Below are 21870 nucleotides of genomic sequence, written 5' to 3'. Positions count from 1 at the left end.
AGAAAATATCCAGTTGAGATAAATATGAGAAGAGGAAAAACTGAAAAAAAGTAAACAGAGCCTTAGAGACATGTGGGGAAAAAAAATCAAAGTATGTAACATTTTTGTCATCAGGTTCTCAGAAAAGGAGGAAGAAATTTAGTTTGGGAAGATGAAAAAGTTTGGGAGATGGACAGTGGAGATTGTTGCAGTGTAATCTATGTCAATGAACTGTACAAAGAATGATTGAAATGTAAACCTTTATGTCGTATACATTTACTGTGATTAAGATAAATGACATGTTTATTGCTAGATGTTTTCTACTAAACAGTAAACGGTAAACAAGTGAGAAATACTGCACTCAGGGCTGGACATGTAGTTCAGTGGTACAGCACCTGCCTAGCATGTGCAAGACCTTGACTTTGATCCCAGTATCCCAAAAACAAAACAAAAATCGCAAACATCCTTGAAAATAAGACATGTAAAGCACACGGCCAGCAAATAAACCAAGGGCATCAACTGTGAATTAAGTGATAATTCTATTCCTGAGCCGATGAATATTGTCAAGGATCCAAGTACCAGATATGACACACGATTTCATAACAAAAAAAATCATTTAATTAGCACGTCCTTACTTATTAAAAATACACTTTGCAAAGAGAAAACTATCCCCAGCAAAAAATTTTGCCACCAAGTACTATTAATATCTCACAGAACTCTGTGCTTGAAAACACAACTTGGGAAATAACACCTAAAGGTCTTACGGTTTACCTTGACTAGCAATTTTAAGGTTATCTTTAATCCCCTGCTCCGAAATTTCTGAAATTTCAGAAATTCTTAAATTTCTGAAAAACACTAGTTCAAGGAAAATATTTAGAAGCATGAACGCTGGAATGTTAGGTGGCACTTAAGGGTGGAAAAGAAAGACAACAGGAAATTGAGAAATACAGTCAAATGAAACCATGATCACATAGATGAACGGATCGTTTAAGACTTGTGGAGCACTACAGGCGTGAGGACGTCTTCGCTCTGGATGTTACTTTGGATTGCAAAATCTTCAGGTTGAGTCACTTGCAAATCCTCTATTCCTTAAAAATTCAAGGAAAACCAACGCTGGGAGACTTGTATCTGAGTTCAGATCACTGCGCCCCCGTTTGTTTCAATACAATGAAAGACCACTAGAGGGAGAGAAACGCAAAGTACCGGACCCCCTATCAGTAGTAATCTCAAGTCAATAGATCCCGTCAGTGTACTCTCGAGCAAAATGAGACTTCTCTGGTACGCAGCTCCAAAACACCACCGAGAATTCAATCTACGGCCAACACAGCTTTTCTGAAATCTTAGTTCGCTTTACGCGAAAACAGCACGTCTTAATAGTCATAATACGAGCCGACTCAAATCGAGAAAAAAGGGGGTGTGTGTGGGGAGGAAGACATAGCAAGAAGTCTGCCCCGAGTGAGTCAAAGGACTGCAGTAGGCCTTGGCATAGTTACAGGTTAAACCAATGTTGGCAGAAGGACGCGCAGCAGCGCCTTGCAATCCATGGGCACTTTTGGTTAGCCACTGACAACAGCAAGGAGCCACCGCGCCCCCTTCGCTTGGTCGCCGTAAAAGTGAATAAACTCACTCGCTCCCAGTATTTCCTTCTATATCTCTACCCTAGTCTGCGTGTCACTAGTAGAAGCAAATACACCACACGTACGCTGTCCTAGGATGACACAACGCCCCACTACTGAGGAAGACCAAGCAGTACACAGACAGGGCAGAAAAAAAGAGCCCCAACAGTACCCCCAACTCCGGGCGGAAAAGCATGGCGCAGGCGCAGTAGCACTCTGTTGCCAAATTGCCCACATCCCCCTCCTCCTCGCCTTAATTTCACTTCCGCCCTTTTGCAAGTCTGCTTCCGGGGCATTGTAGGCTCAGCCCCTCGTCTGCACTCACCCTCCTCTGCCGGAGGAGGGGAGGGAGTCTAGGGGGTGGGGAAGAGTTCGTTGTTTGTTTACACGATGTGAGCGGAAAAAGAGACCAATAAAGTTTATTCTGGAAACAAAAGGAAAAAAAAAACAGGGGCGACAGAGAAAGGAGACGGGGGCGGGGGTGTGTGGCGGGGGCTAGCGAGGAGAGGGAGCTAGAAGGAGAAAGCGGCAGTTCCGGTGCCGCCGCTGAGGTCTCGGACTGCTGCTGCCGCGGCCTCTGGGGCTGGGGCTGGGGCCGCCGGCGAGGCAGGGCTCGGGCCCGGCCGGGCTGCTCCGGAGCGGCGGGGGAGAGGGGCCGGGAGGCGGGGGCCGTGCCGCCCGCTCTCCTCTCCCTCGGCGCCGCCGCCGCCGCCGCCGCCGCCGCCGCCCGCGGGGCTGGGACCCGATGCGGTTAGAGCCACGGAGCCTGGAGGAGCCCCGAGCGTGAGTAGAGCGCGGACTTGGCCGCGAGCGGGCGCGGTGAGGATGGGGACGGGTGGGTGCCGGGGACGGGTGGGTGCCAGGGACTCCGGGGCGCGCCTGCCGTACTGGGCGGGGGCTATCGGCTGGTCGTCTCCCAGTGTCTGACCGCGGCGGAGTTCGCCTGCGATCGCCGCTCCCTCTGGCCTCTCCCAGCCGCAGAGGCGAGGACTCGCCGCTCCCTCTTGGTTCCCCGCGGGCCGCCGCCTCGCTCCCGGTTTCCTCCCCCTCCCGTTTTTGGGGATGGGGCAGCTGGAGGGTGAGGAAGTGCGCCCGGGTCGCCGCACCGGCACGGTGGCTTGGTCGCCGGTGTTCTGTATGCCCACCGGCCCGCGGGTGGCCCGGCTGCTTAGGGCAGCGCGGCGTGGGGGAGCTTCGCGGAGCCGAGGGGCTGTCACGCCCGAGGACTCTGTTTCCGACAGCCCCGCGGCCCAGCGTTGGTCTCTGCGTTTAAATCGCCCGGTAGGAGTATGGTAGGAAAAGCGCTCCCTCCACCCCGAAGCTCCCCTCTCATCCTTTCCAGGTTGTTTTTCCCTTTGAACGACGCGATCGAACGTTTGGAGCTTTTCATTCATAGACCCGAGACATTGTCTCATGTGACTTCTGTCTTTACTAAGTCTTTCATGATGCGATGCTTGTTTCATAGCTCCGAAGTGGCTCGAAAGGTCGGGTAGCTAGCGCCCAGAATGGGCTAGGTAAACACCAGACGTTCAGGCGCTGTGTTGTGACCGGGGCTCCAGGGTTTATTTCAGGATGCTGAAGGAATAGTGGCGATGGTGGACAACCGTGTTACTAGACTTGGGAATCGAAAGCTATTTCCTTGGATGTCAATAATTGGGGAGCTGTTTACATAGTTCTATAAAGGGCAAGGGGAGCATAACAAAAGGGGGCTTTGTAGAATACAGTCTGCATATTCTTTAATGAATTAGAGTTGTGATTTCTCGCCTTAGGGAAGCTTCCTCATTCCATCACTGCGCCTTTGTGCACATGCAGGGCATAGGTTGGCAGGGCAGTGTTTGGATCCTAGTTTGTAAGAACAGGGAGGACCCCTGGAAAACGTGGGTAGGTAAATGCCAGGTAACTCCAGTCTCCTAATTTCTCCTGCAACTTTTTAATCACTTGGTCCTGTGTTTTCCTGCTCAGAAACTAGATTCTCTGGGTATTTGTTTACATTGCATCGTGTGGAATTTATATGCTGGATTGCGTATTTTGAGGGAAGTCCTGGAAAATACTTAAAATACTGTGTGGCTAAATTAGCTGGGATAAATCAATTAATGAAATTCTCAAAGCAACTGCATTAGAACTTGTTAGGATGTCTGTTTTCAAGTTCTCAATTTTTTAAACTAAAGTATTAAATTTAGATCTCATTTAAACACATGTTCTGGAAAATTTTAATTATCAGATTAAGTGTTCTGCAGTGTCATCAGCCAAAATTATCTGGAGAGAGCTCTGTGTGTGTGTGTGTGTGTGTGTGTGTGTGTGTGTTTGATGTTGGTTTTTTTTTTTTAATTTTTAATGTTTTGGGACTTTGGGGAAGAGCAAAAGTAAAGAAAATTTAATGCATAACTTTTCACAAGTTTCTTACGAATTTTTCAAAGTAGAGTGCTTTCCCATTAAAATCACAAAACGAATGATTGAAAGAAATGATTGACATCAGAATAGTAATAGCATCATGAGGGAAATAATAAAGTAACAAGTGGTAACATTTTGTCATTGACTGAGTATAAAGGTTGAAAGGGATTCTGTCAGTTTAAGAATTAAAAATGAACCCACAGAAATGTAGGACACTGATTTTTTTTCTTAAGCTTTTTGAAATTTAGTAAATTGGATATATCATTAAAGAAGTGTTCTTAAATACAAATAGTGTACTCAGACTGAAATATTGTTACATGAAAGCGTATATTCTAAGTTAGAAGGGTAGGTGAAAGGGAGACTAGAAGAGCATTGACCCTGCCTGGCTTTATGCATGGAACAGTCCTGGAGGCAGAGTTTCCTTCCTGTCAGGATAAGATCCTCTCCATCCCAAATCAGTGTTCCCTTAAAAAAACAAAACAAAACAAAAAAACTCTCTAAATTTAGAAATAAAATATTTATTTGATATAAAGTTGATCATAATAACTTTTTTCTTAATCAGTTTACTTTGTGTTTAGCTAATTCCCTTACTAGTGCCTTTTACTGAATAAAGATTTTTAAACAGTTGTGATTACTCTGTAAAGGGCATTTGCTCTGTTGATCTGTTTATTTGAAGAGCGAAAACTTAATCCCATTTGATCTCATTAGCAGCTAGGGTAGCATTAAAAGGATCAGTTCTCTATTGTATTATTCTATATCTTGAATTCCAAAGTAGGGGTGATGTTTAAATGAAATGGGTTCTTAAGCATTGCAAAAGATTTCCTTTCTGGTGAAAAAATATTATGATCTTAAAAAATTATTCACCTTTAGAAACATAAGTCTTCAGAGTATCATTTTTTTTATTTTATTAGTATAATCAGAAAGGTTTTTTTAAAGTATTATTTCTTTTGAGCTATATAAGAATTCTGTAGACAGAGCAATATTACTATGCCTAGGAAATGATATTTTAATCTGAGGTCAGACAGGTAGCAAGTGACAGACTCGTTTATAAAACCAATGTTTTCTGACTCCTTTCATTCTTTTATGCTACCTTTAATCGCTCCAGCTCAATTTTAATAGAACTAGAGAAAATAGGGCCCACAGATCAACTTTTTTCCATATTTGCAATAATGCATACTTAGTTCCTTTTGCAGCTTAAATGGTACTTTTCTTTTTTTTCTTTTACTCATATGTGCATACAATGTTTGGGTCATTTCTCCCCCCTTCCCCCCCTTCTGCCCTACCCGCCTGGCTTCCAGGCAGAAACTTAAGTGGTACTTTTCAATTCAACATGTTAGAATCATCTAGGGAACCTTTTTTTTTTTTTTTTTTTTGGTGGTACTGGGTTTGAACTCTGGCCCTTGTACTTGCTAGGCATGCACACTACCACTTTGAACCATGTCTCCAACCCTTCATTTGGGGAACTTTAAAAAAAAAAATACTAGCATTAGGGTTTCATTCCCCAGAGATTCTGATTTAATTGGTTAGAGATGGAGCTCAGAACTTTCTCTGTTTATTTATTGTTTGTTTTAAAGTTCATGTAATTCTAATACACAAGATTGTAAAGTCCTGACTTTCAAGGATCTGTATGATTTGTTCCTTGCTTCTCTTTCTAGGTTCATTTCTCCTCCCTACTCCCACACCTCCCCTGACCTTTCCTTGCTCTTGTGTGCAAATGCTGTTTGTACTTCCTGAAACATTTGTGCACTCAATTCTCCTGCCATAGCTAGCTGACTCCTACTCATCTTTCACATTACCTCCTTTGAAAAGTCCAGTCTGGGTTAGGCGTCCCTGCTTCCTGTTCCCATGGCATCTTGTCCTCCTACTGTCAGAGCATTTCCTCACTGCATTGTAATTGCCTGTTTATTTGTCTCTGTCCTTTACCAGGATGTAAATTCTCTGAGAATAGGGACTCCTATCTTATATACAGTTGTAATTTATAGTCATATATAATACATTGTGGGGACTTGACTGAATAAATAAATATTTTGGAGACAGACTTCTTTATAACATATAATAAATCATCAGCACTGATTAAGTTTTTATTCTCACCAACTACATTTAATATCTTATTCACTAAACATGTACATCCCTGAAATTGTCACACATGTGACTTTCATTTGGAGAGCTTTTGAGAAATAAATCATACCAAGAGTGACACTCTGTCCCAAGCACAGAGACAAATAGAAGGATCATGATTAGACACAATGCTGTACTGGAAATCAAGAGACTTGAATTCAAATCTCCTTCCCTCCCCCCCCCAAAAAAAAAAGAAAAAAATCACATCGTGTCTTTAGGCAGGTCTCAATCTCTTCACGCTTTATCCTCATCTGTAATAGAAATGGATTCTACTGGATGTTTTACATGGTACTCAGTGATGTAGCCTTAAAATTGTGAACACTAAAAGTATGGGTTTTGAAGCCCAATGTGTTCAAAACCTGGTTCTAAAACCTATTGGCAGGTTTACTGTGGACAGATTCCCTAATGTGTATAATACAGGTAATTATTATTCAGTACAGTGGTTGAATTAAATGAAATAACGTAGATACCAAAAGTTCTTGACTTGGATCAGGTACTTAATATTCATTTCTTTTCCTCTTAGGAGGTGTTAGATCTTGTGAGTGGACTTCTCAGATCAAAGACAGACACAGTTGATGTAATAAGTTCTATTTTCCATTTTGCTGACTGTTATGTGGGGGGGTGACAGGTACCAAAAACCACTGTGGCTTTTGGTTTCATTTTCTTAGAACCCCATTCCACTGCCAAACACCCAGGTGTTGGTCAAGTTGCATGGAAAATACTTATGCCTGGAAATATGAACCTGACAGGATAGCAAGTATTAAGCTACAACTATGAAGGAGAAGAGAATTTTAAACTGATTACTTTTTTTTTTTTTTTGTGGTACTGGGGTTTGAACTCAGAGCCTCATGCATGCTAGGCAGGTGCTCCACCACTTGAGCCACACTTCTAACCCTCCATTTCCTCTTCACTCTAAGCTGATTACTTTATATCATCTCCAAAGATAAAGTTAGACTTGATCATTCAGAAGAAAACAAATTAAAATTAAAAATGATTTACAGGGCTGGGCAAAGTGGCTCATGCCTGTAAACCCACTTTCTTGGGAGGCAAAGGTCAAGAAGATTGCTGTTTGAGGCCAATCCCAGCAGAAAGTTAGCAAGACCCCCAATCTCAGTTATTAAGGTAGGCGTGGTAGTGCACACCTATGATTACAGCCACTCAGGAGGCATTAGAAAGGAGAAATGTAGTCTCAGGCCAGCCACAGGCAAACTGTAGAAGACTAACCAAAAAATAACTAAAGAAAGCAAAAATGCTTAAGTGGTAAAGTGCCTGCTTAGCAGACAGAAGGCCCTGAGTTCAAACCTCAAACCTTTTAAGGTTAAATTAAAAGCTTATCGACGATTATTGAAAAAAAATGATAAAGGAAGTACTGGAAAATTGCTCTTCTGGTTAGGACCAAGTCCAGAAGATAGGCACAAAGAGTGTTAGATGATCAGTTACACATATCAGCAAATTAAAGTTCTTGATATTTTTCTCTATTTGAGAGACATGTTTCTTAATTTTATGTAGAGATTATAATCTGTTTATTTGGTAATATTGAGTGACTTTACAATAACATAATTGTTCTTCTGAAGTTTCTTGTCACCGGTATTATTTCTGTATAAATTAAATATACTTGCCTGAGTCTCCCCTCAAGGTTATTTGAAAAGTGAATTTTATAAATGACTTTTTGTGAAAAAACACTACAATAAAAAATTTAAAACTGGATAAAAGAAATGAAAGCATTAGGATGTAGAAGAGAAATAGACAACATACAGTTAAGTATGAGGATTCAACTTGAAACTTGGAAATTTCCACCATCCATAAAGGTTATTTAATTTTAGATGCACTGATAATGTTTTGTCGCTACATACCTTATCCACATTTAATCTTTTATTATTAACAACTAATCCTAGTTAAGGAATTTTTAAATGTTTTTATTCCCCCCCCTCTGCCTTTTCAGTTTAGGGAGTTTAAACTTTCAGTAGTCCAATAAAGAATTTTCAAGTTTGCAATAAAAGTGGTGGCTTAGTGCTATCTTTTCCCTCAAGGTTAATATTCCTTAAAGTGAAGCAGTTTTTATTGTATATTAGTTCTGGTCTAAAACCTAGGGGCTAAATTCCAGTCCTACCTCCAACTTCATATATGTGTAGGAGGAAAACAGATTATATCACATTTTTGCCTCTTTTTCTGCATTGATGCCATAGGAATTATAATATGTTGCTTGCTAAGTAGCTCATATATTAATGAGATCATTTAAGTGATCCCCAAACTATTGCATAAAACTGTTTAGGAAAAATGTATATATAATAGTTATTATTTTAAATTTACATCTACTATAAAAATAAAGTTTTTATAATTGGCGTAGCAATTACTTGTTCTGTGTCATTTTGTTAGCTTGACATTTTAAATTGTACTCATTTATAAGTGTTTTAGTAACTTTTAGTATGTAATCACAGTTACAGCAAAGTCATATCAGAGGAAGCGTTATTTGAAATAAATGTGGTATTAAAAAATCTGTAAGAACGCTTAACAGACTATGCATATTAGGTATACTTCAGAGTTTAAACATATGCTTAATAGAAGCCAAAGAAGTCAGTGTTACAATGTAAAAAGAGCTGTACGAGAGTAGAATCATCCTGTTATGAAAATAACTGTCCTAACTCACCAGGAGTAAGACTCAGTGGAGAAATGTGCCTCATGCAGTACTACAGAAGTGTATAGACAATATTTTGAAGAGGATTTTAGACATAGATATTTGAACAGAGGAGACCATGTTATATTAATTCATTCTCGTATTCTCAGCACCTAGCATAGTGCCTTAATGTAGGTGATTTATAAGCATTGATATTTTTGGAGTGGAGTTATATTTGGAAATGAAAATGCTTTTCTTACAAGAAAAGCTAGTAGCTATACACTTGAAAAAGTAGTGAAAAGTAGGTAAATTCCTGTATGCCATTCTTTTTGATCATTTATTGAGTGTAGATTTGAAGTATATAAGAAACACTTTTGAGCCAGGTGCTGGTGGCTCACATCTGTAATCTAGCTACTCAGGAAGCAGAGATCAGGAGGATCGCAGTTCAAAGCCAGCCTGGGCAAATCATGAGCCCTTATCTTGAAAAACCTATCACAAAAAAAGGGGCTGGTGAAGCGGCTCAAGGTGTAGGCCCCGAGTTCAAACACTAGTACCTCAAAAAAGAAAAAAAAAAGACTTTTCTATAAGTTGTTAACTAGTTACATATTTCTGTTGATATATGTAGACATTTCAAACAAAAACTGATAGGTTAAGTAGAGGCTGTGTGTTACGGTGAAAAGAACTTTGTATCAGATATCAGAAAGTATGGGTTCTACATTCAACTATTAACTTGACGTTAGATCTTGACCTAACTTGATGGTCTTAGATCTTGACCTTTTAGTTTATTCTTCACTTGCAAAATATCTAAGGTTCTTTACAGTTCTAAATTCTAAGTTCTAGTAAAGTCTGTTTCTGATTTCAGAGAAGAATAATTCACTCCCTAGAGGGAGAACAGTGTATTTTCAGAAACTAAATCTAAAATCTTTTTGTCTGCCTGTTTATAAAGTTGCACATATTTCACAGCTTTTGTGTGAAATTTATGTGACATACAACAGCTGCCATTGAAAAAGAATGGCATGAAATTATTTATTTGTTTATTTATTAATTTTCCTAAAAACATTAGCAACTGTGGAAAACCAAGCATCCTGCAGGACTGCAGGTGTGATCATTTTGCTTACTGGCACTGGGAGCAGTCAAATGACTGACAAGTATTGAGAGCTGTTCATTACTGCGGACCAGTGGTCAGCATTATGATAGCCAGCAGACATGATAGCCAGCAGACCTGTCACAGCACCCTTAATAGCCACTGGACATCATCCTTACTTGTTAAAGACTTCTAGGAAAATATGTTCTATAATTTCCCTTGGTAACCCTTCTCAGCAGACTGTTTTCTAAAAATGTTTTCCAGTCTTAGAAACATAATTTCAGAGGTTTAGTAAACTTCTTTTTTCTAGGTCTATCCTGCATATATTTGTGCAGACAAATATATGGAAAGAGACAAAAATCATTGTCCTTGATTAGAAAGTGGTGATCACGCAAACTGCTCAGGTAATAAGATATTATTTAGAGTTGTTTTGAGTATGTATTCATTTTTCAGCAAGCTAAGCAGATTTCTGTGGCTTATTTTTCTTTGAGAGATCTTGATTTTCCAAGCACTTTTCATGATGGACTTGTTGTAGGTCTAGACCTGAAAGTACAATTGTATTTTAAAACAATGACAGCCTTTAGCCTAAAAGTGGGTAAATTGTTTTTCCCTTGTTGGTAAGTTCAGAAACTTTGGAGGTTGTTGTTGTTGTTTGCTAAATCAGGTACTGGTCTGTGAATAGATATCTGTGGTGTATTTCATCAAATGTAAAGCAGATTAGTGGAAAACTGTGGGAAAAATATTTAAATTAGGCAGTATATATAAATTGCAGTCTGAAATAAAAACCATACATGGCAGCAGGAAAAGGAAGAAATTATATCAATAGAAACATTTTAAAGTTATCTGCCTTATGAAAGTTTCCTTAAAATCTAATTATTGCCAGGTGCCAGTGCCTTATGCCTGTAATCCTAGCTACTCAGGAGACAGAGATCAGAAGGATTGTGGTTCAAAGCCAGCCTGGGCAAAAAGTGCCACGAGACCCTATCTCGAGAAATCCTTCACAAAAAAATAGGGCTGGTGTAGTGGCTCAAGGTGAAGGCCCTGAGTTCAAGCCCCAGTACCACAAAAAAAAAAAAAAGCCCTAATTATTATTATTTGTATTTGAGACTGTGTGAGGTACCATCTTAAAGATTTTACAAAAGTGATACTTGCATTCCCTTTTCTAACTATATGCCAGTTCTAAAAGCTGAACATTATTTTTTTCAAAGCAGTTTAGAAATTTGTCTTGATAGTAAGAGTCAACTTAGACTTAGTGTTATAGTGTGGAGACTGGTTATTTCTTTATTAGAAATGGCCAACTTCAAGCTTTCTTAGTGAGACTTGTGGGATTCCAGATTTCCTCAAAATCATGTTAAGTAAATCTCATATATGACTGTTAAAGCACAGCTAAATTATTAATGCTGTGCTCTTTTTTGTTGATTATAAATTTCAGATACACAAATTAATACACTTTTCCTGCAAATCATTTTTTACCCAACAAAAATTGAGGCAAGTAATCTGATAACAGTAAAGAATATAAAGTGTGGGCAGTCTTAGAAAATCCACAAAATATGGTCAGTGAGACCTTTTTGTTTTGGTTTGGTTTGGTTTTGGTTTTTTATAATATCCAGGTTTGAACTCAGGGCCTTGCACTTGCTAGGAGGCATTCTACCACGTAAGCCATGCCCCCTGCCTATACTTAGGCTTCTTTAATTTTTTTTTTCTCCTAAATATATAATCACCAGGGTTCGTAGTATGTGCTCTGGAGCCAGACTATCGAGATTACTAGTTAACTTTGGGCAAGTTTTTTACCTAGTGTACATTAAATATTTTCTACATAGTATGTATTTTATCATTTATAAAAGAAGGGTAAAGCTGAACATAGTGGCTCATGCCTGTAATCCTAGCTACTTGGGAAGAGACGATGAAGAGGATCAACTCCCATCTCAACCAGTAAGCTGGTTCACACTTGTCCTCTTAGCTACAGAGGAGGCATAAGTAGGAGAATGGTGGTCCAGGCTGGCCTGGGCAAAACTGCAAGGTATTTATTTATCTTCAGTAACTAAAGAATAAAGGTCTGGGGCATGGCTGAAGTGGTAAAGTGCCTGCCTAGCATGTTCGAGGCCCTGAGTTCAGACCACAGTTCTGCCCCAGAAAGAGGTATAATAATTACCTACATAAAAAAGAAGTAATGCATGAAAGCATTTAGGACAGTGCCTAGCACATAGTAAGCCACTCAGTAAATATCTTTGAGCTCCTTGGGAGTAAGAACCATATCATATTCACCAATTTATTTTTCAACTTTTTATGTAGTGAGTTGAATTCTGTCTATTCTGAGAATCTAATAATGGATCTGATCCTTGGATGATTGCTTTTTAACAAGCTTAGACCACTTGTCAATTCTTTACTGCTTTTTGTTCTATTAAAACTTTAAATTTTATTCTAGTTTTAGGATCTGAATTGGGTTTTGTACCTAATGCTTAGAAATATTGTCATACGGAAATCTTGCTTGATAGGAATGAAGAATGTATGGGAAGCAGGTATTAAGTAAATGGTATAAGTAAATGGTACTTCTTGGCAGTACTGGACTTTGAACTCAGGGCTTACTAAGATGCTCTACCATTTGAGCCACGCCTCCAGCCCTTTTTACTTTAGGTTATATTTTAGACAAGATGGATCTCTGGGTTTTTTTGCCCAGGCCAGCCTTGGACTGTGACCCTCGTACCTATGCCTCCCATGTAGCTGGGATTATAGACTTGTATAAACATGCCTGGCTTATGTGTTGAGAAGGTGACTTGCTAACTTTTCTGGACTAACCTCAAACTGATCTTCCTGATCTCTGTTTTGGAATAGATAGGACTACAGATGTGAGGCACCGTTCTCACCCCAGTTGTACATATTTTACATCTAGTCTGGCTTCCTACAGATTAATCTTGCTGTCTATTTCTAGACTCTCAGAATCTCCAGCAGATATCTTAATAGCACTCTGCCATTGAAACAGTACTATTTTCATGGTCGTGGATGTTTCTTTCCCTATCTTCTTTTATGTACAGAGATAACAGTTGTGTCATATTGTCATATAGTTTCTGGGTGACATGACTTTTATATAGTCCTTATGTCCTGTTTTAAAGCTGCTTGTACTTATTTGTTCATTGTGCTTGCTATGAAGCCTTTATAATATACAGTATTTATTCATATATTCATATATACACATATATATACATATACAGGTATATATAATCTTTGTTCATTACCTAGTGTTCACTGCATGGACATTGTGTAAATTTTACAAGTCATTTGCATGAAAATAAAGCGTACATGTGATTATTTCTATAAGTTCAATCTCTATTTCCCTTTAATCACTAAAATAGCTTCCTGGTACCACTGATAAAAGTTTCCTGACATCATCTAGCTGGCTTTAATACTATTGCTGGGACCTTATATAAATGAAATGATTCACTCATATTTAAGCTTATGGTACACATAATGTTTGTGGTTTTTTATCTCTCACTTTTTAGCAGTTTTGGGTAGACTGCTCTATATAATTTACTCAAATTGATGACTATAGTCTCTCTCTGTCTCATAAACCAGGACAATAGTAAAATCTACCCACTTTTAAAAACTGTATAGTTATTACCTTATATGGAGATTGCTTTAGAAAGTATCAGTAATTTTGGCATAATTGGTCAAAACTTTTCACTGTTACTGGGATCTAAATAATGATTTTTATTAAGTATATGTCCAGCCATTTTTAATGTGTATAAAACTGTCAAATTTAGCCTCCTGCGGGGCTGCTGTACACAATAAAAAACGTGGCTTTGAACTGCTCTAGTACTGATCAGGAGTTTGTTTCCATACTATAGAATTATGACTAAACTAGGAATTGAAGTTAAGAATTACTTAAACTGAGCGTGATGGTACATTCCTATAATCCCAGCACTTGGGAGCTAAAGCAGGAGGATCACAAGTTCCAGGACAACTGGGCTACATAGTGAGACCCTGTCTCAAAAAAAGAAAAAAAAAAGAATTAATTACTTACATCTAAATGTCATCATAAATGATTATAGCTGAAAAGCTGGGGAGAAAATTTCCTGGACTGTGTAAATGTACAGTTGAGTTTATCTTTAATTCTCTCAAATCCAGACTTTAATATCATGGATCTGAAGAAGGAGAAATATTATGGGCGTTCTATACATTATCTCTCTTAATGCTCATAATAATACTTCAGTGTATAAAGTATATTAAGATACATGTCTTTCTATTTCAAAGATTAGGAAAATGAAACTCCACGTGTAATCAGTACAGCGCAATCTCATCACATTAAATTTACATGAAACTTCAGCAAACATACAAACATAATACCATACTAATTTAAATACTGCAGTCACGTACCACTGTTGAGTTTTTCTTCAAAGTGGGCATGAGCTTAAAGATGTGAATTTGCTTTTCCTTTGGTGTGTCCCAGTGCTGCCTACGAATGAACATCTCACTGTGTTGAATGTGATTCTATTACTTAGGCAAATGTGATGTTCATACTACATGGCTTGTAATATATAGCCTCTAGCTCAATCGAAGAAATAATAATTTATTCCTGGAAGAGAACTTGCTGCTTGGGCTTCCTGAGCAATTTTGTTGGTCCTCCAGGTAACCTTCAGATACAGCCGTAACAAACTCATCTGTGCATGTGTGTTCTCTGTGATACACATACACATATCACTCATGCTTAGACCCTTTTATATACATATATTTTATATGTTGCATATGTAACTATTGTGTGTTTTAGATTTCTTTGTGTACATTGTATCTTGGTACAAAACATTTCTGTTTGAGGTGCTATTCAAAAACCATATACACTGTACTTAAAGGGTAATTTAAAAGGTTTTTGGAAGAAAATGTTGACTGTACATCCACAGACTGTGTTTGCACAAGCTCATTTCTAGACCTTAGCACCCTGGAAAGATCATTTCAGTCACCACTCCATTCACTAACAACTTTTCAGGCTCCCAAAACCTAAGTGGTTTAATGGGGTCACAGTCAAACTAAATCATTAGCAGGCAGGTTAGTAGTGTAGCTCTGGTTTAGAATTATAGCAAATGCCCCATTGTAATGCATCAGAACTTCTCATCTTACCCATGTAAGTGTGATTTGGTCTTGGTCCAGAAGCCATGCCTTTGGCCACCTAGCAAAAATGGCACATGATAGTTGAGGATACAGTTTCTCTCTACAAGGCTCTAGAGGAAGTGCTTGTTCCTCATACTGTTTAGATAGGACATAAATTGGTATTTATACAAAGGGAATGAATATTACAGAAAGAGTAACATGTAGGTTTGTCACATTATTTACATTTTCCATCTTCTAGTCTTTCCATTTCTCTAGGCAGAGAGGTTCTTAGAACCCCATTTGGTGTTTTCATAAACTGAATTTGCCTAGTAGGTTAAGTTTCCTTCGGCAAATCCATAAACTTAAAAAAGGATGGGGGAAAAAAGATAAATAACAGTAATCCATTGATCACAGGACAAGGTGTGAGATTCTTGTAATTCCTAATATCCTACTTCCATGTTGTTTTACTATGACTCATACATCCAAGGAATGAGGCATTTTTTCAAAAATGCCATCAAATTGGGCTGAGAAAATATGATCACTGTATGTACATATGTGTGTACATTTTCCTGGAAAAATCTCTTCACTCATAAAGCACAGTGTACATGGATTTTATGTACTACCATATACAGAAATGTTTTGTACAAAGATAGATACATTCAGCAATCAAAAACACATAATTGCATCATTATATTAAAATTCATATATTAAAAAGGCACACCATGCCCTACAAGTATATCTAAGTACTATATGTCAATTTAAAATATATATGAAAACATGATAAAGTTATATATGCAGTATATAAAATACAAGTGTCATTTAAAAGAGTGTAGGTTTATGTGTGAGGGTATATACCTGTTTGTATCAGAGAAAATACACATGCACAAATATTGTTTGTTGTGGCCATATTAAGTCATTCTTAAATTCTTAGAGTAATTTTGGAGTGCAGGGGCAGTACTGGGATTCAACCTTGGGGCCTCATGTTTGCTTGGTAGACACTCCTACCATTTGAGCCATCATGTCCCTGGCCCTTTTTTGGATTATTTTTTGAGGTAGGGTGTTGCAGTTTTGCCCAGGGCCAGCCTCGGGCCTTAGTTCTCCTATTTATGCCTCTTGCATTTGTAGGATTACAGGCATGAACGACTATAATCAGCTTATTTGTTGAGATGGGCTCTTGCCAACTTTTTGCCTAGGTTGTCCTTGAAACACAATCCTCCAGATTTCTGCCTCCTGAGTAGCTGGGATTTTAGGCAAGAGCCACTATGCTTAGCCTATAGGATAATTCTTACTTGGTAATCATAAAATACACAATGTACTTCTAAATTATTTTTTGCTCCTATTTTATTTAAAGTTACCATTGTATTTGAGTTCTACATTGTTAAAAGTTTGCACATATGCAGTAAGGCATGATTTAGAAAACACTGAAAAAGAAGCTGCGCCTTTCCCATTTTTAGTTTGATATGATTGCATTTCTAGAAAAACCAGGAGTCAACTGAGAAATTAGTAAAGTAAATAAGAACATACAGTAACTACATATAAGACAAAATTTCTGGGAGTGTGGTTCAAATGGTAGAATGTGGGCCTAGCAAGCATGAGGCCTTGAGTTGGATCCTCAGTACCACCACCAAAAACAAATTCTGGGTTGGAGGTGTAGCTCAGCCTGCCTAGCAAGACCGAACGAACTTCAGTACTATCAAAACAAATAAAAAGACAAAATTTAAAATCACTAGTTCACCTTTATAACAGCAGTAATTGTTTAGAAAACCTAATAGAAGAAAACATTTATAACAGTTAGATCAAATAAAAATTAATGAAAAATATGTGTTTTTGTAAAGAACGCAGAAGTTTTATTGGGATACATAGGAGGGAGGAAGGACTGTCATGTTTCTGAATGGGAAATTCCAACTATGACAAGCCTCGCTTTTCTTATTAGGGTATGTGTTTGACAAATTAAGGTGGTTTTGTTTTTGTTTTTTTTTTTTCTTTTTATATTTTTGGCAGTAGTGGGGTTTGAACCCACGGTCTTGTGTTTGTTAGACAGGTGCTCTACCACTTGAGCCATGCCTCTAGCCCTTTTTGCTCTGGTTATTTTTGAGATAGGGTTTTACTTTTTGCCTAGGCCAGCCTGGACCATGATCCTCCTATTGTAAGCTCCCCACCATCAAGGCGCATACCACCACCACTGCTGAGGTGGTGGTGGTGGTATCTCACAAATCTTTTTGCCCCGGGTAGCCTGGAACTGCAGTCTTCCTGATCTCAATTTATATCCTGGCATGACAGGTGTGCACCACTCCACCCAGCTATTGGTTGAGATAGGGTCTGGCTAACTTTTTGCTTGGGCTGACCTCTAACCACAGTCCTGATCACAGCCCCACCCAGTAACTAGCATATAGATGTGAGCCACTGGTGCTTAGCCGAAAAATTAAGATAGTTCTTAATTTCATTTGAGGGACTATAAGCAGGTAAAAGTGAGATGACTTTGAGTGAAAAAACCAAGACCAGTAACTGAGCATTAACCCTCAAAATGTACTTTAAAAAATTAGAGTAAATACTAGCATAATGTTGATTATAAAGTTGGTCAAAGGGAAATAGAGATCCCAGAAACATTCGAAAAATCATAAGAAATCAAGAGAAAAAGAAAGACATGTATTTGAGAATGTTAACTATGTAGGAAAAGTTATTAAGAATTAGAAGTAGTGGCCAGGCATGGTGGCTCATGCCTGTAATTCCAGCTACTTGGAAGGCCGATAAAGGAGAATCACAGTTCAAGGCCAGCATAGGCAAATTTAGCAAGACCCTATTTCAGATAAGCTGGGCATGGACTGGCAAGAGTGGCTCAAGCGGTAAGAGTATCTGCCTAGCAAGCATGCAGCCCAGTGCTGCAAAATAAAACTAAAATAAATTGGGCATGGTGGCATACAGCTGTAATCTCAGCTAGTATCTGCAAAATAGCCAAAGGTAAAGGGGTTGGAGGCATGGTTCAAGTGGGCCCTGAGTCAAATGCCAGTACTGCCTCCTCTGTCTTCCCAAAAAAGAAGTACTAACCAGGAAAATTCCCTGCATTTGACTCTGAAGTCATTGACATTTATTCTTTCTCCACCCTCCCCATACAAATGAACAATTTAAAAGCTGTGCAAGCCAGGATTAGAATTTTGCAAAAATTCAGTAGACAGGTGTTTACCTTTAAATTTTAAGGTACAAATATTTTCAAAAGCATGAAGTGCCTTCTAGCTGAAGGAACAAAAAACTGAGAAGGTGGGCTCATTTACTAAAGAGGAGGTACAAGCATATAGGAAATGTTTTTCCCTCAGTAGGTAATTGAAGAAGTCAATATCAGTCATGATATTTTTACTTTTTCAGTCAGCAAAAACATTTTTCTAATGGTGCTTTTTCTGGAAAGGTATAAAATGTGCTTGCTCATTTAATTCCATGGACTGCTTTTGGAAAGTGAGTGGACAATTTTTAGGCCTTTAAAATTAACATGTTTTTGACCCAGTAATTCCATTTACAGCATTATATATAGTAATTTACACAGCTTAAGTATTTAACAAGTAAATAGTTACAGCTTCCATAGAAAATGTGCTTATAGGCCGGGTGTCAGTGGCTCATGCCTGTAATCCTTGCTACTTGGGAGGCAAAGATCAGGAGGATCAGGGTTCAAAGCCAGCCTCTGGCAAATAGTTTATAAGACTCTATGACAAAAATACCCAACACCAGAAAGGACTAGTGGGGTGGCTCAAGTAATAAAGTGCCTGCCTAGCAAGTGCTCTGAGTTCAAACCCCAGTACTATAAAAAAAAAAAAATTTGCTTGTGAAGAATTTACAGTTATTGAGGAAATGTTTTTGAAGTGAAAAAAGCAAAATACAAAATTATATGCACTGTAAAAAACAAAATAGTCACAAAAAAAAGAGACTATATACACATGAATAGATGGATGGTGGGCAGGGGATGTAGCTCAGTGATACAGCTGCTTGTTTAGCATGTGAAGGCCCTGGGTTCAAACCCCAGCACAGTTCCAAAAGAAAGAAAATATATCAAAAATGCTATTAATGGTTGTCTTAAGCATATTTTCACTTTTGTTTTCTTCATTCATATATGTACTATATATCCATTACATATACACCAGAGTTCCATGCCCATAATAGACACTTGAGTCAGTATTTAAAGTGAGTGAATTTCTGTAATATGTATGGGTTACTTTTACGCTAAAAGAAATACAAATACAGTCCACGTGCAAAGCAGTGTGGGATGTACACCTGATTAATAGTACTTAACACTTCAATTTTGTTTGCACATCTCTTTTATGTGATCTTTTCCTTGTCTAGTAGTATCATCACTTACCTAAGTTAGAAATTCCTGCTAACCTTGACCCTGTTCTCCCTGACTGCTAAATTTAACCAAACTTTTTTTTAAATGTCTTTTGATTTTATTATAATCACTTCCTTTGTTTAGTCCTTTCCTATATCACTGAATTATCCTGAACAGTCTCTACTTCCTACTCTCTTCATTTTACTTTCCACAGTGTTGCCAAAATTATCAGACATGCAAATAGCAGAACTTTGTGTAGACGGAAATTTTTATGGAAGAGAGCCAGGGAGAAATTAGCAGTGTTTAAACACTGCTCCAGTGATCACCTTAAAATATAAAATTGACATCTTTAAAGTTTAGTAATTCTAGATGACCTATATTGCTCCTCCTCAAATTTGGGATTAATGAGAATCAATTAGGAAAAATTTTAAAATGCAAATTCCTGGAGTTAGAAGGTATGATTCAAGTGATAAAGTGTTTGCCTGGCACACAAACTCTGAATTCAAACCCTAGTACTGCACCCTCCTCCCAGAAAAGAATAAGTAAAAGAAAATGAAATTCAAATTCAATAAAGAAGGCTTTAATAAGTTTTCTTTATCATGACTCTCATGCACACAATCCCAGGACATGATAGGAAGGAATAAAGCACAATCTCATTAATTTACTAGAATTCTTCTCAGAAACTGGCATCAACCCACTTTCTGTACTAATTTTCCAACTTCCCCTCATGGAACACTTTACAGTATAGCCACTCTAAACTGCCTCACATTCACCTAGGCCTTCCTACACTTCTGCTGTTAGAGACCACTTGCTTTGGATGCCCCCTCTGAATAACTGTTGACTGGTATACTATCTTCAGTTCATATGGAAGTTCGTATCTGTGTAAGGTATTTCTGCACATACTCTCAGAGGCAGATCTTCCTCCTCTGTATTTCCATAGCTTCTATTTATTACATTACACATGTTAAACTTATGCTTACTTGCTTACATAGCTACTTCACTAGACGAGGAGCCTCTTGAGATCCAGGATGCCACTTTGTCTTAGACCGCTAGCATAAGCCCAAACCAGTAAATGTTTGTCATATGATTAACATTCCAGTAAAGAAAGCAGGAATGAAGTGATTAGTCCCATTTTTTTCAGTGAGGAAAATGAGGCCGAGAGAAATTAAGTATTTGATTACAAGTTACCCAGCTTGCAAGTATAGATTTGGGAATCACACTGAAGTTAATCTGCTTTTCTTTTCTGGTTTTTCTCTTTCTTTTTTATTTTTATTTCTGATTCAGCATACATTAATAACATGAGGGGATTTCACTGTGATAAATCCATACATGTTTGAGCATTGTTCTTTTGGCTCACTTGTAGTTGATCTTCTATTGTGTTTAGGGAGAACGTATGTTAGTAAATATTCATCATATTTATACTTTATAAAATAGTGCCTATTCCTCCAAGGCATGAAGTGATTGTTGGATATTAAACTATTTGTCTCTCACTTTCACACACAGTCTCCTATACTCTGCTTTTTTATGCTTATTTTTGTCCTTTGCAGAAAACATAATAGCACCTACTGCGAAGCCCGCAAATACTTGGTTAAATTAAATCTGGCCAGTATTTGCATAGGAAATGTTTTATTGTGTAACTGTTAAGGCAAAAACCTACACATGTGTAAGCATTCAAGTGGACTTCCATTATAGTTTCGATAGCTCAGTTTCCAAAGTTTAGATGTGTTTAGCCTTGCTGTAGACTTCATTCTTAAGGTGTTGATGGAAATCAATGACCAGCTGCAAAGTTCAGATCTACTGTGCTGAACATGTAACTATGGTTTAAACGAATGTTAGCAATGAAATATTTAGTAGCAACTGTTCTTTTAAAAGAAACATTTAAGATAATTACAGTCAACTTGTAACATACTTATACCCAGCTGTCAGCTTCTTACTTTTTCTGCCAATATCTTTGGCACTGAAACATAGAAAATGGAAGTTAGGGTACTACTTTGAAAGAAACTAAACACTTGAAAAACTACTGTCTTAAAAGTTTTCCAAAAAGAGTCCCTCAGTACCTTAAAATAAACAAACAAAATTTTTGTGCCAATACTGGAGTTTGAACTCAGGGCCTTAAGTTTGCAAGGCAGGTGCTTTAAAAGTAATTTTATAAAAAGCAAATATTTGTAATAATCCTGCCCAATAGTAAGCTGAAATATATACTTTAGTAAATAATAGGAATTTTTGAGAAATACAAGAATTACGTTAGTAGCCACTGGACTTGAGGATTATTAAATTTGAGTATTCCACTTCTACTTTTTGAAATTTTCTGCGGTCTCTTAATTTTATTATCCTGTTTAATCATTATCTCACTATTCTTCCATTCTCTCTTTCTCTGAATATTGTTTTTATATTTCTGCTTTTAAGATACTAAATTTTTATTTCCTGTCACATCAAATTTCATTGATATTCCTGATTCCTCACTATGTTAAAAATAATAGTACCTCATTCTTCATTTCTTCTCCCACTCTTCCACAAGAAGTATATAGTTAGTTTTTACATTGGCAAGTAATGATACCTTTGCATTCTGTTCTATACTCATACTGAAATCATCTTATATTTTGACTGTAGGTAGATTTTAATAGTCAAAATAATAGTATTTACAATGATATGATTATGTAAAAATGTTTCACTTTACAAG

General features: G+C 37.9%; 1 protein-coding gene across 1 annotated transcript in view; it reads left to right on the top strand.

Annotated features, from left to right (window-relative positions):
• Positions 1-2238: 2238 nt before the first annotated feature.
• Pik3ca (phosphatidylinositol-4,5-bisphosphate 3-kinase catalytic subunit alpha) overlaps positions 2239-21870 on the top strand; it is a 75900-nt gene continuing 56268 nt past the window's right edge. The window contains exon 1 of the mRNA XM_074073724.1: positions 2239-2378. The gene's annotated coding sequence lies outside the window, so the exon portion shown is untranslated. The remainder of the gene's footprint in view (positions 2379-21870) is intronic.

This window comes from Castor canadensis, chromosome 5 (genome assembly GCF_047511655.1).
Source record: "Castor canadensis chromosome 5, mCasCan1.hap1v2, whole genome shotgun sequence".
Classification (NCBI taxonomy): Eukaryota; Metazoa; Chordata; class Mammalia; order Rodentia; family Castoridae; genus Castor; species Castor canadensis.
Note: the sequence above shows the minus strand (reverse complement) of the source record. Positions and strands in the feature narration are given on the sequence as shown.